This window comes from Canis lupus, chromosome 17 (genome assembly GCF_048164855.1).
Source record: "Canis lupus baileyi chromosome 17, mCanLup2.hap1, whole genome shotgun sequence".
NCBI classification, from domain to species: domain Eukaryota; kingdom Metazoa; phylum Chordata; class Mammalia; order Carnivora; family Canidae; genus Canis; species Canis lupus.
The window spans coordinates 48,229,429-48,242,729 of NC_132854.1; the positions used below are offsets into that span (position 1 = coordinate 48,229,429).

Genomic DNA, 13,301 nt, shown 5'->3' on the forward strand with positions numbered 1-13,301 from the left:
TAAAGAAGATGTGGTTTATGTATACAATGGAATATTACTCAGTTATTAGAAATGACAAATACCCACCATTTGCTTCAACGTGGATGGAACTGGAGGGTATTATGCTGAGTGAAATAAGTCAATCGGAGAAGGACAAACGTTGTATGTTCTCATTCATTTGGGGAATATAAATAATAGTGAAAGGGGGGGAGAAGAAATGGGTAGGAAATATCAGAAAGGGAGACAGAACATGAAGACTCCTAACTCTGGGAAATGAACTAGGGGTGGTGGAAGGGGAGGAGGGTGGGGGATAGGGGTGACTGGGTGATGGGCACTGAGGTGAGCACTTGATGGGATGAACACTGGGTGTTATTCTGTATATTGGCAAATTGAACACCAATAAAAAATAAATTTATTATTAAAAAATATTAAAAAATAACCACGGCTTCTTGAGAATAAGAATGCCATATAAATGTTAAAATAATGAACATGAGAAATTTTTATTTCCCAAAAATACACAAACATAGAGATGAAAGAAGCCAAACTGGGAAACCAAACCGGGACCCCCCACTTTGCCCAGCATGTTCAAAGCTGCTACCAGTCATTCAGAAATAGTTGCAGGGCAACCTCACATTTCTATGTATCTACAGATATGTTTTTAATTCTTTCTTTAATTTATAAATTCTATTTCAAAAATTCTGTATACTGAGTTGCAATATGACAACAAATCACTATTCAGATTAGGGTACTAATGACAGATAGCAAGGTTCATTTAAATAAGGACCGGGAATAAAATTGAAAATTATGAAATGGATAAGTTTTTGAAAACCTTCAATCATGGATAAAATTGGCATGTTAGACAAAAAATGACTATGGCAAACGATTGGCTACTTGTAAATCTTTTGCATAACAGGTCCAAAAATGTTACAAGTGGTTTGGGGGATAGGTGAAATACATAAAGAGGATTAAATTAAAACTTACAGTTAGAAAATAAATAAGTCACAGAGATGAAAAGTACAGCATAGGGAATTTGGTCAATAATACTGTAATATGTTTGGTGTCAGATGGTGATTATACTGTGGGCAGTGAATAATGTATAGAATCTTTGAATCAATATGTTGTACACCAGAAATGAATATAACATTGCATATTAATTATACTTCAATTAAACAAACGCTACAGCCTACATATACTTGTACCTTCAGCTTGAGTAAGCTGTACTCCTGGAAACTTAAATTAATAAGTGTATAAGTTTGTTCCAGTCTTGTAATACTGGAATACCATGACTTCCACTTTGCTAAGATAAAATACAGTTACAGTGTGGTGAACCACAGCAAAATGATGCATTTGGTGGTCATAGTACCTTAACTTTTGGTTGTCATAGCTGATAAAAACCGGGCATAAAAACAATAGGCTTTATCAGGGAAACTAGCAAAGCTATGTATATACACCTACTATTGACTCATAAAGTTTACTTTAATTCAAATGTATTTTCAATATCATTCCCTGTAGGTACAGCTATACTAAAGAAAATATGAGTTAAAAATAGTGATAATTTACTAATCCAAAAGCACTGTTGGGGATTTACCCCAAAGATACAGATGCAAGAAATTCTTAAGCAATAAACCTGAATGAACTTATTTCATCCCTTCATTCCCTTAATTTACTGCGCATCCATAATACGAGAAACATACCGGGACATGCAATATCTTAAGGACTTAAGGAAAATAGAGCATATGCCCAGTGAGTTTTGCACATAAAATGAGTACAAAGAAAGTCTAACAAAATATAGGAAAGGGAAATACAACTTAAAAATGGGAGTATGATGAAGTTTCCTGGAAGAAGCTGATATTGAGGCTTAAAGAGTACACAACAATGAGGAAATCTCTTCTAATGCTTAAGGAAAACAAAATAAAACACCCTAAAGAGAGTGGGAGGTACTATTTAGGAAACCTTCCCCTCTTGAGAGAAATAGGTGATGGGGTCACACTAAAGAGAACCTTCCATTTCTGGCTACAGCATTATGACTTCAGATGAGGGTCACTGGGCACTAGGGAACCATTCTTAGGTCGAACAGGTAAGAGCCAAACTACATGCTATGCTCTTCCGAGGATAATCTGACAGTTACAGTCTGGTGGGATTACGGAAGAGTGGTATTGAAGATATCAAGAAAATACTTTTATTATAAAGGTAAAAAATAAGCTAAATTGCCTTGGCTAGAGTGTGAATAAAATGAAGCAACTTAAAAAAAAATAAGAGAATGAGGAATGACAACTGATGTGGCTTAATGAGTGGGAAACAGTGAAAAGATAAATCTTTGATGTCAAATGTGGGAAATAAAGGTAAGTAGGTATCTGGGTCATTGAGATAAAACAAGGAAATTAAGAAAAGGCATACTAGGGACTAGAATAATCAGAGATTCTAGGGACGCCTGGGTGGCTCTGTGGTTAACAGACTGCCTTCGGCTCAGGGCGTGATCCCCAAGTCCCAGGATTGAGTCCCACATCGGGCTCCCTGCATGGAGCCGGCTTCTCCTAATTCCTGTGTCTCTGCCTTTTTCTCTCTCTGTCTCTCATGAATAAATAAACAAGATTAAAAAAAAGAATAATCAGAACTATTATTTTTTATTTTAACAATGAAGAAACAGGGTTTGAATAAGTTATAATAATTTACCCATTGTCACAAAGCTATAGTCATAAATGGATATTAATCCAGACTGCCAGACAAGATCCTAAATTCTTTTTTTTTTTTTTAAGATTTTATTTATTCATGAGAGACACAGAGAGGGAGAGAGGAAGAGAGGCAGAGACATAGGCAGTGGGAGAAGCAGGCTCCATGCAGGGAGCCTGATGTGGGACTCGATCCTGAGACTTCAGGATCATGCCCTAGGCCGAAGGCAGGTGCTAAACCGCTGAGCCACCCAGGGATCCCAAGATCCTAAATTCTAAACACAATATTGTGTTACCATTTTGCCTGAAACAATTTAGTACTTTCTGTGTTAGGAGCACCATTCTACATACTTTATAGGCATTAAATCCTTAAGTCTTCAAATACTCTTATGAGGAGAATATGCTCATTATCCTGATTTTAGTAAATGGTAGAACTAAAAAACAGCTTCTTGTCTGCAGAGGCTGTACTCTTAACCACCTACACAACCTGCCTTTATAAAGATTGGTTTTAGACTTATTGAATTTTAAGTATAAATGCAGCATTCGAGTGCAAATACCCAGTTGGAACTGAGGCATGGATCTCAGGAGAAATTTGACCTGGGCACAAAACGAAAAAGTTTTAACTTAGAAAGATGGTACCTAAAATCATAGGAAGGACTAAGCCAACAGAGTAGACAAATAGAGAAGAGAAATAGTTTTATATACAGTTAATATTACATATTATACAAAACCTACAAGCAACAAACTTCCTTTATATGTTAAGGAGAATTAGGGTATGTTTGTCTACCAAAGTTTGCTAGCACCGAGTTAAACAATAAAAATTTTAATTTAGTAGTCAGCCATAGCAATAACAAAGCCATATGTTAAATAGAACTCGTGAAAGAAAGTTCACAAATGCAAAAAAGAAAAAAAAATCAAATATTTCTCAAGTATTTTCATTGCATCATTGTTATAATGGTCACTTATGATGTAGGAAGGACATTAGGGTTCAAAGTCAAAGCCAAAAGCCGAGAAAGAATTCTTGAGACAACTTTGGTGCGCAAAGGTGGTTTTATTAAAGCCTGGGGACAGGACCCACTGGCAGAAAGAGCAGTACTTGGGTCATGAAGAGTGTCCCATTATATATACTTTCAATTTGGCAGGGGGTTAGGGAGAGCATAAGTCTCTAAGGAATTTTGGAACCAAGATTCCCTGGACCTTGAGGGAACTAGCTATTTTTGGGAAAAGGTCATTTATTATTGTCTAATAAAACCTTAGTCATGAGACCCTTCAGATGTATATCGGTGGTGAGCCATGTGCTTGAGGGATGATTGCCAACACGTACCTTGAGGAGTAGATATAAAGGAAATTCTTTCTTTTCTTTTCTTTTCTTTTCTTTTCTTTTCTTTTCTTTCTTTCTTTCTTTCTTTCTTTCTTTCTTTCTTTCTTTCTTTTTCTTCCTTTTTTTTTTTTGATTTTATTTATTTATTCATGAGAGACAGAGAGTGAGAGAGAGAGAGGCAGAGACACAGGCAGAGGGAGAAGCAGGCTCCATGCAGAGAGCCCAATGTGGGACTCAATCCCGGGTCTCCAGGATCAGGCCCTGGGCCAAAGGCAGGGGCCAAACTGCTGAGCCACCCAGGGATCCCTGATAAAGGACATTTCTAAAGGAATTTTATATGTTAAAATAGACTTAGAGAATCCTAGAGATTAGGCTAAGATTGCTGCTGCCCTTAGCTAAGTATTAGCATCAAGCCAGTTGAGTCCCTAGAGGAATGTCACTCTGCCTGTTTCAAGGATTTGTCAGTGGGCTGCAGGAAGTAAGGAAATTTAATAATTTTTCTTCTGCCTTTGTTTTCTCCATCAATTTAGGGGGCAAATCAGACAATCAAATTCTAGACAGCAGGGGATTTAATTAATACCCCATGCCCTTTTTATTTCTTCTGCTTGACTATTTTGGGGATCTAGAAAAAGAGTTTGTTTTCACAACTTTTACAACCAGAGGTTCTAAGTTAGGGAGAATCCAGTATTGTTTCTGAAGTCATTACACAGTAACTTGATAATATATTTGAGGATTCAGCAATATTGATCATAGAAACAGTGTTTTAAATTTATTTTCAACTCAGTTAGTTTTATAATCTTTAAATATTTAACCTGATACTCAAGATTTCTAACTGCCATAATAATAATAATAATAATAATAATAATAATAATAATAATACAGAAGGCAGAAATGACAGAAAGGAACCAAAAGGATTTGTGTGTGAAATATAGACATCTTACAAATAGCAATAGTGCACAACAGGGAGTCGTGTCATTTTCCACAAGTTTTCAATTAAATAAGAATTAAAATTTTAGTGAGCTACGGTCATTTCACTCACTATAATGAATAGGGATGCATTTTATTTATTGAGATAAATAGATTGTTGCCATTAGAACTAGTTTTATTGCATTATTCGCCAATTTAACCATTTTTATGAATTATACTAATTTTATTTTTTCTTTAATGGACTCTATACCTATAAAATTATTTTTATTTTATTTTTTTCTTCACAGAGGTAGGCTCTATGGTAATAAAAGAAGTGCAAAATTTTTGAAAATAAGAACTGAGCCATCAGTAGTTAGCTAGCCCATTACTTATTTATATTGTCAATTAATTATTTCTAATAGAGAGTGGAAGCTGCCAATAATCCTCACCAAATTACTGGAAGAGAAAGTGGAAAAAGATCAGTTCCCAAAGTTCCCCCATTCCCTCTCAGAGTCTACAGATTCCTCATTAGCCCCTCTTTGATCAAGTCTTAAAAATGTTCAAGTTTAAAATTAATATTTCAAAACATAGTGTGTTTTGTTCACAACAAATTACAAAAAAGTGTGTCTGGTACATTCCAGTGCTCAAGAAATGTTAACCGAATGGATAAACACAGTCATGTTATGCTTTATCTAATAGAATACTTCTCTAGAAATGTAATTCAGAAGTAAATATTGCAGTAATTTAGTGAAAGTACAATGGACCTATGTTATGAATTTGCCCAGGGTCTGCCAACAACGATTACCCTATTAAAAAAACAAAACAAAACAAAAACAACAACAACCTGCTCATCAGATTAATTAAATTGATTAACTGATTGTTATTTTAAAAAATTCTGACCGTTCAAACTACCTGCTTCCCTTCTTATCTCTCCCTTTTTCCTTTCTTTATTTCTTCCTTCCTTCACACAAGTAAAGGAATTGTGATTTATATATATTCAATTCCTATATCTACTTATAAAACTGAATATTAAAAAAGTTATCACAAGGATCCCTGGGTGGCGCAGCTGTTTGGCGCCTGCCTTTGACCCAGGGCACGATCATGGAGACTCGGGATCGAATCCCACGTCGGGCTCCCGGTGCATGGAGCCTGCTTCTCCCTCTGCCTGTGTCTCTGCCTCTCTCTCTCTCTCTCTCTCTCTCTCTCTCTCTCTCTCTCTGTGAGACTATCATAAATAAATAAAAATTTAAAAAAATAAAAAAAAAAGTTATCACAACGTGAATCTTAAAATTTCCTTCAATATTAAACAATTTCCCTATCTAGGGATGAAGTGACAATATGGCCTTTATTTCTTTTTTCTTTTTTTTTTTTAATTTTTATTTATTTATGATAGTCACACAGAGAGAGAGAGAGAGAGAGGCAGAGTCACAGGCAGAGGGAGAAGCAGGCTCCATGCACCAGGAGCCCGACGTGGGATTCAATCCCGGGTCTCCAGGATTGTGCCCTGGGCCAAAGGCAGGCGCTAAACCGCTGCACCACCCAGGGATCCCTGGCCTTTATTTCTAAGAGAAGAAATAATTACAACAAAATTCTGTAATACATGTAGATAACCAGTTCCCCCTGAAAACCAAGCAAGCAAATAGAATTAGCAATCTGACTAGAGTGGGACAAAGTCAGGAATCAAACCATTTAGAAGCACTACACATAACTGTCATTACTATGACTATTGTCATTTATATTCTATATTCTAGCCCAGATAAAATAGCTTTACTCTAAATCTGTCAAAAGATCTTGTATATGCTGGTTCTCCTGCATGAAATGGTCCTTTCCTTACGGTATTTTATTTATTAACTCTTAATGATTCTTTTAAATTAAAATGCTACTCTATCCAAGGGGTTGGGGTGGAGGACACTTCAGTTTTATTAGAGCATTTTAATCTCTCACTCATGTTTCCTTATGACTCTGGTCCTTTTGCAAGTTTTTACAAGATATTCTTTTTTTTTTTTTTCTTTTTGCTTCTTTCCTGCCCTGAGCTTTATTGAAACATACAACAGTGTGTAAATTTAAGGTGTACAATTTGTTGATTTGATATACTTATATAATGCAGTATGATTACCACTATACCATTACTTAACACTTTCATCATGTTATCTAATTACCATTTCATTTTTCTTGTTTAAGAGCATTTAAGATTGATACTCTTAGCAACTTTAAGGTATATAATACAGTATTGCTTATTGTACTGTGATATATTGTAACGCAATATATCGTCATGTGGTACATTAAATTCCCAGAACTTTTCAACTTCTAACTGGAAGTTTGTACCCTTTGACCAACATCTGCCTGTTTCCACCCCCATTCCAACTCCTGGTAACCACTATACTACTTTCTAAGAGTTTGGTTTTTCGTTTATTTGTTCCACATAAAGTTACATCATGCTGTATTTCTCTTTCTCTTCTCAACTTATTTCACTTATATAATGCCCTCTAGGTGTATCCATGTTGCCACAAATGCCATAAGTGGAACTTTGTCTCACTCTAGTCAGATTGCTAATCCATTTGTTTGCTTGGTTTTCAGGGGAAACTGGTTATCTACATGTATTACAGAATTTTGTTTTGGTAATTATTTCTTCTCTTAGGAATAAAGGCCATATTGTCACTTTATCCCTAGGTAGAGAAATTGTTTAATATTGAAGGAAATTTTAAGATTCATGTTGATAAGATTTTTAAGTTTAGTTTTAGTAGATATAGGAATTGAATATTTCATTTCTTCTGTGGCTGAATAATAGTCTATTGTATATATATATATATATATATATATATATATATATATATATATATACTATGTTTTCTTTTTTTTTTTATTTATGATAGTCACAGAGAGAGAGAGAGAGAGAGAGAGAGAGAGAGGCAGAGACACAGGCGGAAGGAGAAGCAGGCTCCATGCACCGGGAGCCCGACGTGGGCTTCGATCCCGGGTCTCCAGGATCGCGCCCTGGGCCAAAGGCAGGCGCTAAACCCCTGCGCCACCCACGGATCCCTATACTACATTTTCATTATCTGTTTATCTGTTAATGGTCACTCAGGTCATCTCCCTATTTTGGCTCTTGTGAATAAACATGAGAGTAGAGATATCACTTCAAGATTCTCTTTAGTTTCTTTTAGATATATCCCCAGAAGTGGGAATGCTGGATATATGATAGCTTGATTTTTTAAACTTTGAGGAAACTCCATACTATTTTCCATAAAGGTTAGAACAATTTACTTTACCACTAGCAGTGCACAAATATTCCCTTTTCTTCACATCCTCACCAATACTTGTTAATCCTTGCCTTTTTAATGCTAGCCATTCTAACAGGATGCGGTGATATCTCACTGTGATTTTGATGTGCATTTTTCTGATGGTTAGTGATGTTGAACATCTTTTCATGTGCTTGTTGGCCATTTGTATGTCTTACTTGGAAACATATTTAGTCAACTCATCTTTCCATATTTTAATCTGATTGTTATTTCTTCACTGAGTTATATGAGTCCTTCACATATTTTGAATATATGATTTGTAAATATTTTTCTCCAATTCTATAGGTTGCCTTTCCATTTGTAGTTTTTTGTTGTTTTTTTTTTTTTGACTGTGAAGAATAAGTTTCTTTAAGATTGACTTATTTATATAAGAGAGAGAGAGAGGTTGAGCTTGAGCAGGGGAAGGGGCAGAGGGGGAGAATCTCAAGCAAATTTTGAGCTTGACATGGGACTTGATCTCATGACTCTAAGATCATGACCTGAGCTGAAACCAGGAGTCAGACACTTAACTGATAGAGCCACCAAGGTGCCCCCTGCTCCCCCCACTTTTAAGATTTATTTATTTGAGGGAGAGAGAGAGAGTGAGTTTGAGCAGGGGGAAGTGCAGAGGGAGAGAATCTCAGGTGGCTTCATCTTCTTTCATTTTCAACAGAATATAAATTATTTAAAGGCAAGAATCATGTTTTATTCAATTTAGCATACCAAATTCCTAACATAATAAGGTTCATGCAACAAACACTTATCTATTCAATTAAAGAATGATGCATAAAGACCAGAGGCTATAACTTTGTTAGAGGTATAACCACCATGTTTTATAGCACAGTAAGTTAGAAAAAGACAACGTAAGGTAATTGGATTCCAATTCAAGTCAAGAAGCATATATTGAATATTTAAGTCAGGCACTGTTTCAGAGAGATCATGTTGAGTAGCAAACTTCAAAATGTATTCCTCTTGTACTTTTAACTTATGAATGAGACTGTGGTATATATACATAATAGGATATTACTCAACCATCATTTTGGATTTTTAGCAGTAACATCTAAAAATATGATAAAATTATATTTTAAATGATTATGACAGATATCAGAAACATAAGTACTATTTTTAAAAAATTACATGTTCATAAGGGACTCTTAAAATATAAATTATTAAGGAACATATGACAGTAAATATAAATGGAATTTATACTGTTCTCTTATCAAAATTTAATAGATTCTTAATACAAAAAGTAAGTGTATGGTTAAAGAATCTCAATAGTGGTGGTGATGATTTTTTAAAAATTTATTTATTTTTTTTGAGAGAGAGGTGGGGTGGAGAGGCAGAGAGAGAGGAAGAGAGATACTCTCAAGCAGACTCCCCACTTAGCTTGGAGCCTAATGGAAGGCTTGAGCTCATGACCATGAGATCATCACCTGAGTCAAAATCAAGAGTCAGATGCTTAACCAATAGAGCCACCCAGGTGCCCCTCAATGATTTTAAATATAAAGAACATATTTTTTTCATTTAAAATAGTTAAATTAATCATAGGACACTGAAATGGAAGGGAAGGACTGGGTCTAGCATATAAAACAAAAGGAAGAGATTTCTCCAGAAATCTCCAGATTTCTCCATTCAGATATGTAAACCCAGTTTATGTACAAGTGGATTTATCTGATAGTCGAATACTGCCATAATTCAAGGCCATATTACAGTAAATGTAATACATTAAAAAAAAAAACATCAATGGCTACAGAAAAATCTTGCAAGTTGATCATTAAAAATAAACCACCACTGGGGTACCTGGGTGGAACAGTGAGTTAAGCATCTGACTCGATTTTAGCAGTCATGATCTCAGTGTTGGGAGATAGAATCCTATGTCAGGCTCCATGCTCAGCACAGAGTCTGCTGGAGATTCTCCTCCCTCACCCTCAGCTCCTCTCCCTGCTCACATTCTCTATGTCTCTCAAGTAAACAAATCCATCATAAATAAATAAATAAATAAATAAATAAATAAATAAATAAATAAATGGAAGCCCAGGTGGCTCAGCGATTGAGCATCTGCCTTCAGCCCAGGGGTGTGATCCTGGAGTCCTGGGATTGAGTTCCACATCGGATTTCCTGCATGGAGCCTGCTTTTCCTCTGCCTGTGTCTCTGCCTCTCTCTTGAAGAAATAAATAAAATCTTTTAAAAAGAAAGAAAGAAGAAAGAAAGAAAGAAAAGAAAGAAAGAAAGAAAGAAAGAAAGAAAGAAAGAAAGAAAGAAAGAAAGAAAGAAAGAAAGAAAGAAAGAAAGAAAGAAAGAAAGAAAGAAAGAAAGAAAAGAAAAGAAAAGAAAAGAAAAGAAAAGAAAAGAAAAGAAAAGAAAAGAAAAGAAAAGAAAAGAAAAGAAAAGAAAAGAAAGAAGGAAAAAAATAAGGGTGCTTGAATGGCTCAGTTATTTAAGCATCTGCCTTGGGCTCAGGTCCTGGTCCCAACGTCCTGGGATTGAGCCCCACATCGGACTCCCTGCTCAATGTGAAGTCTGCTTCTCCCTTTCCCTCTACCATTCCCCATACTTGTGTTCTCTCTATCCTTCAGTCTCTCTCAATCAAATAAAATCTTTATTTTTTTTAAAGATTTTTATTTATTCACGAGAGACAGAGAGAGAGTGGCAGAGAGACAGGCAGAGGGAGAAGCAGGCTCCATGCAGGAGCCTGATGTGGGACTCGATCCTGGGACTCCAGGATCATGCCCTGGGCAGAAGGCAGACGCTAAACCACTGAGCCCACCCAGGGGTTCCCCAAATAAAATCTTAAAAATAAATAAAAATAAACCACCACCACCTCCAAAACAAAACATGGGGAAATAAATAAATATTTAATAATTATAAGACTTCTTTTTTATTTTCTTCCGTTAAAATGGCATCAACAGAAGAGTAAAATTTCTCCATGGCTACTGCATAAATGAGGCAGAAAGAAGCCAATCCAAAGAGAGAGGCAGTCCCTGTGTATGTTTTCAGAATATATAGAAAGGGAGAGAACTACTTTGTAATTTAACATAGCCTGAATTCCTAGGCTAACGAATTTACAATAGTAGTAAATACTGTTATAGATATATATTTGATAAACATTATCCATAAAATATGAATGTAAAGCAATTCAGAGAGTAAAAGAAAGAAACTAATATCCACTGATCATCCATCATGTAACAGGGTATAATTTAAACTTCACTGACAACCAATAATTTAGAATTCTTAAATTCATATCATAGATGAAGAAAGTAATTCATTCACCCGGCAAATATTTAATGAGTTGCTACTACATGTCAAGTGCTATTTAAAGTCTTGAGAATGTAGCAACTAAAGTTCCTTTCCTGTTAGAGCTTATATTTTTGTGGGGATTGACAGACAATGAGTATATAAACAAATATATGTATTATATGTCAGTTGATGATGTGTTAAAGTGAGGAACTAAGAATAATTAAGCAAGATTGAAGATGTCAGAGATTAGGGGGAAGGTTCAGAGAGTCCAGAAAGAGTGTCATGTGAGTATTTGGGAAGAAAGCCAAGCATGCCCGTGAAGAACCAGACATGCTCCTCTAATGGAGGTTTTCTGATGTTTTCTAATGATTACATGGGGGTTATGGTTTTAGGGGGCAAGATCATAGAGGTAACCACTCTCATTACATCACACCAAGAGTGTATACTATCAATATGGTTTATGAATATTGCTATTGACCTCGATCATCTGCCTGAAATATATTTGTCAAGTTTCTCCACTGTAAATTTTCTCTTTTCCTTCCCTTTCCACACAGTAGTCATTGGAGACAGGTCCTATACACAAGCTTACACTTAGTGAGAAGGTATGCTCTCCCTTCTTTAGGGTTGAATAAAAAATTTATTTAGAATTCTTCTGCACAGGAGATTTGTCCCTCCTTACCATGTATTAATTGATTTAAACATTTATTTATATCAATATGGACTCATTGATGCTTTTATTTTTCATACTTTGGATTATAATCCAAACTATTCATTTGGTTGCTCAAATTGTTCCAGTTTTGACAATAGGGAGCACTTTCAGTTGATTCTCATACCTCTTTCACATATCTGGATCAGTGATTTATTTTTTAAATACTAACATCTCTCTGGCTGTACAAAATGTTTCAAGGCCATATTGTATCTTGTCTGCTGTAGTCCTGGAATCAGGCATTTCTCCAAAGGTCTCTGGTTCCTTTTATTGGAGAATGGTATTCAAAACCAGTGTCAGGGTGCTTTCAGGTGTTTGTCAATGCTATTTTTATTTGTTTGTTCTTTTGTTTTGTTCAGCTTTATTGAGGTAGAAGTGACAAGGTTATAAAATACATAAAGTGTAAACGGTTTGTGAAAAGGGTTCACATATAATTAACACATCCACCAACTATTTGTCTATTACTTTTGGTGAGAAAATTTAATTTTTACTCTTAGCAAATTTAAATTATAAAATACAATGTTATCAACTACAGCCACTTTGTTTTACATTTGATCTTTAGATCTTATTCACAGTTGAAACTTAGTACCCTTTTACCAGTCTCTCCCTATTTCACATCTGTCTGAGTCACTTATATTCTCAAACTTGCAATGCCTGAGTGGCTCAGCGGTTGAGCCTCAGCCTTTGGCTCAGGGCGTGATCCTGGGGTCCTGGGATTGAGTCCCACATGGGGCTCCCTGCAAGGAGCTTGCCTCTTCCTCTGTCTATGTCTCTGCCTCTCTCTGTGTGTTCCTCAGAAATAAATAAACTTTAAAAGAAATTTCAACCTTAAGCTACTGTATTAAACAATTTAAAAAAAACAAAAAAAAGAAAGCAATAATTTTAAATATAGAGTTGAAGTTAGAACTGAATATTTATAATCAAATATCAGTTTTTTATCCTCTCACATCTTGTTCTCTGGTAAAATACTCTCGTAAATCAGAAATCCTCACTCTTCTGGGTTGATGTTACCGATTACAGACAGTGATATAACTTTCTTTTTCATCATTATTTGACTAATACTCAGCACCTTTTTTTTATATGGGTTAGTCATAAATGATCACTGATTACAAACATGATCTGAGAAATATCATAGCATTCTCTCTCCTCTCAGGGATCACTTTTTATATGAAAGTTTAACTATGTTGCTATCTAAACATATGCT

The 13,301-nt window shown here is 35.4% G+C and overlaps 1 long non-coding RNA gene across 8 annotated transcripts in view; it reads left to right on the forward strand.

Annotated features, from left to right (window-relative positions):
* Positions 1 to 2,048: 2,048 nt before the first annotated feature.
* LOC140608072 (uncharacterized) overlaps positions 2,049 to 13,301 on the forward strand; it is a 76,521-nt gene continuing 65,268 nt past the window's right edge. For all 8 annotated transcript variants that reach the window (XR_012010035.1, XR_012010037.1, XR_012010036.1 and 5 more), the window contains exon 1: positions 2,049 to 2,169. This is a non-coding gene — a long non-coding RNA (uncharacterized lncRNA). The remainder of the gene's footprint in view (positions 2,170 to 13,301) is intronic.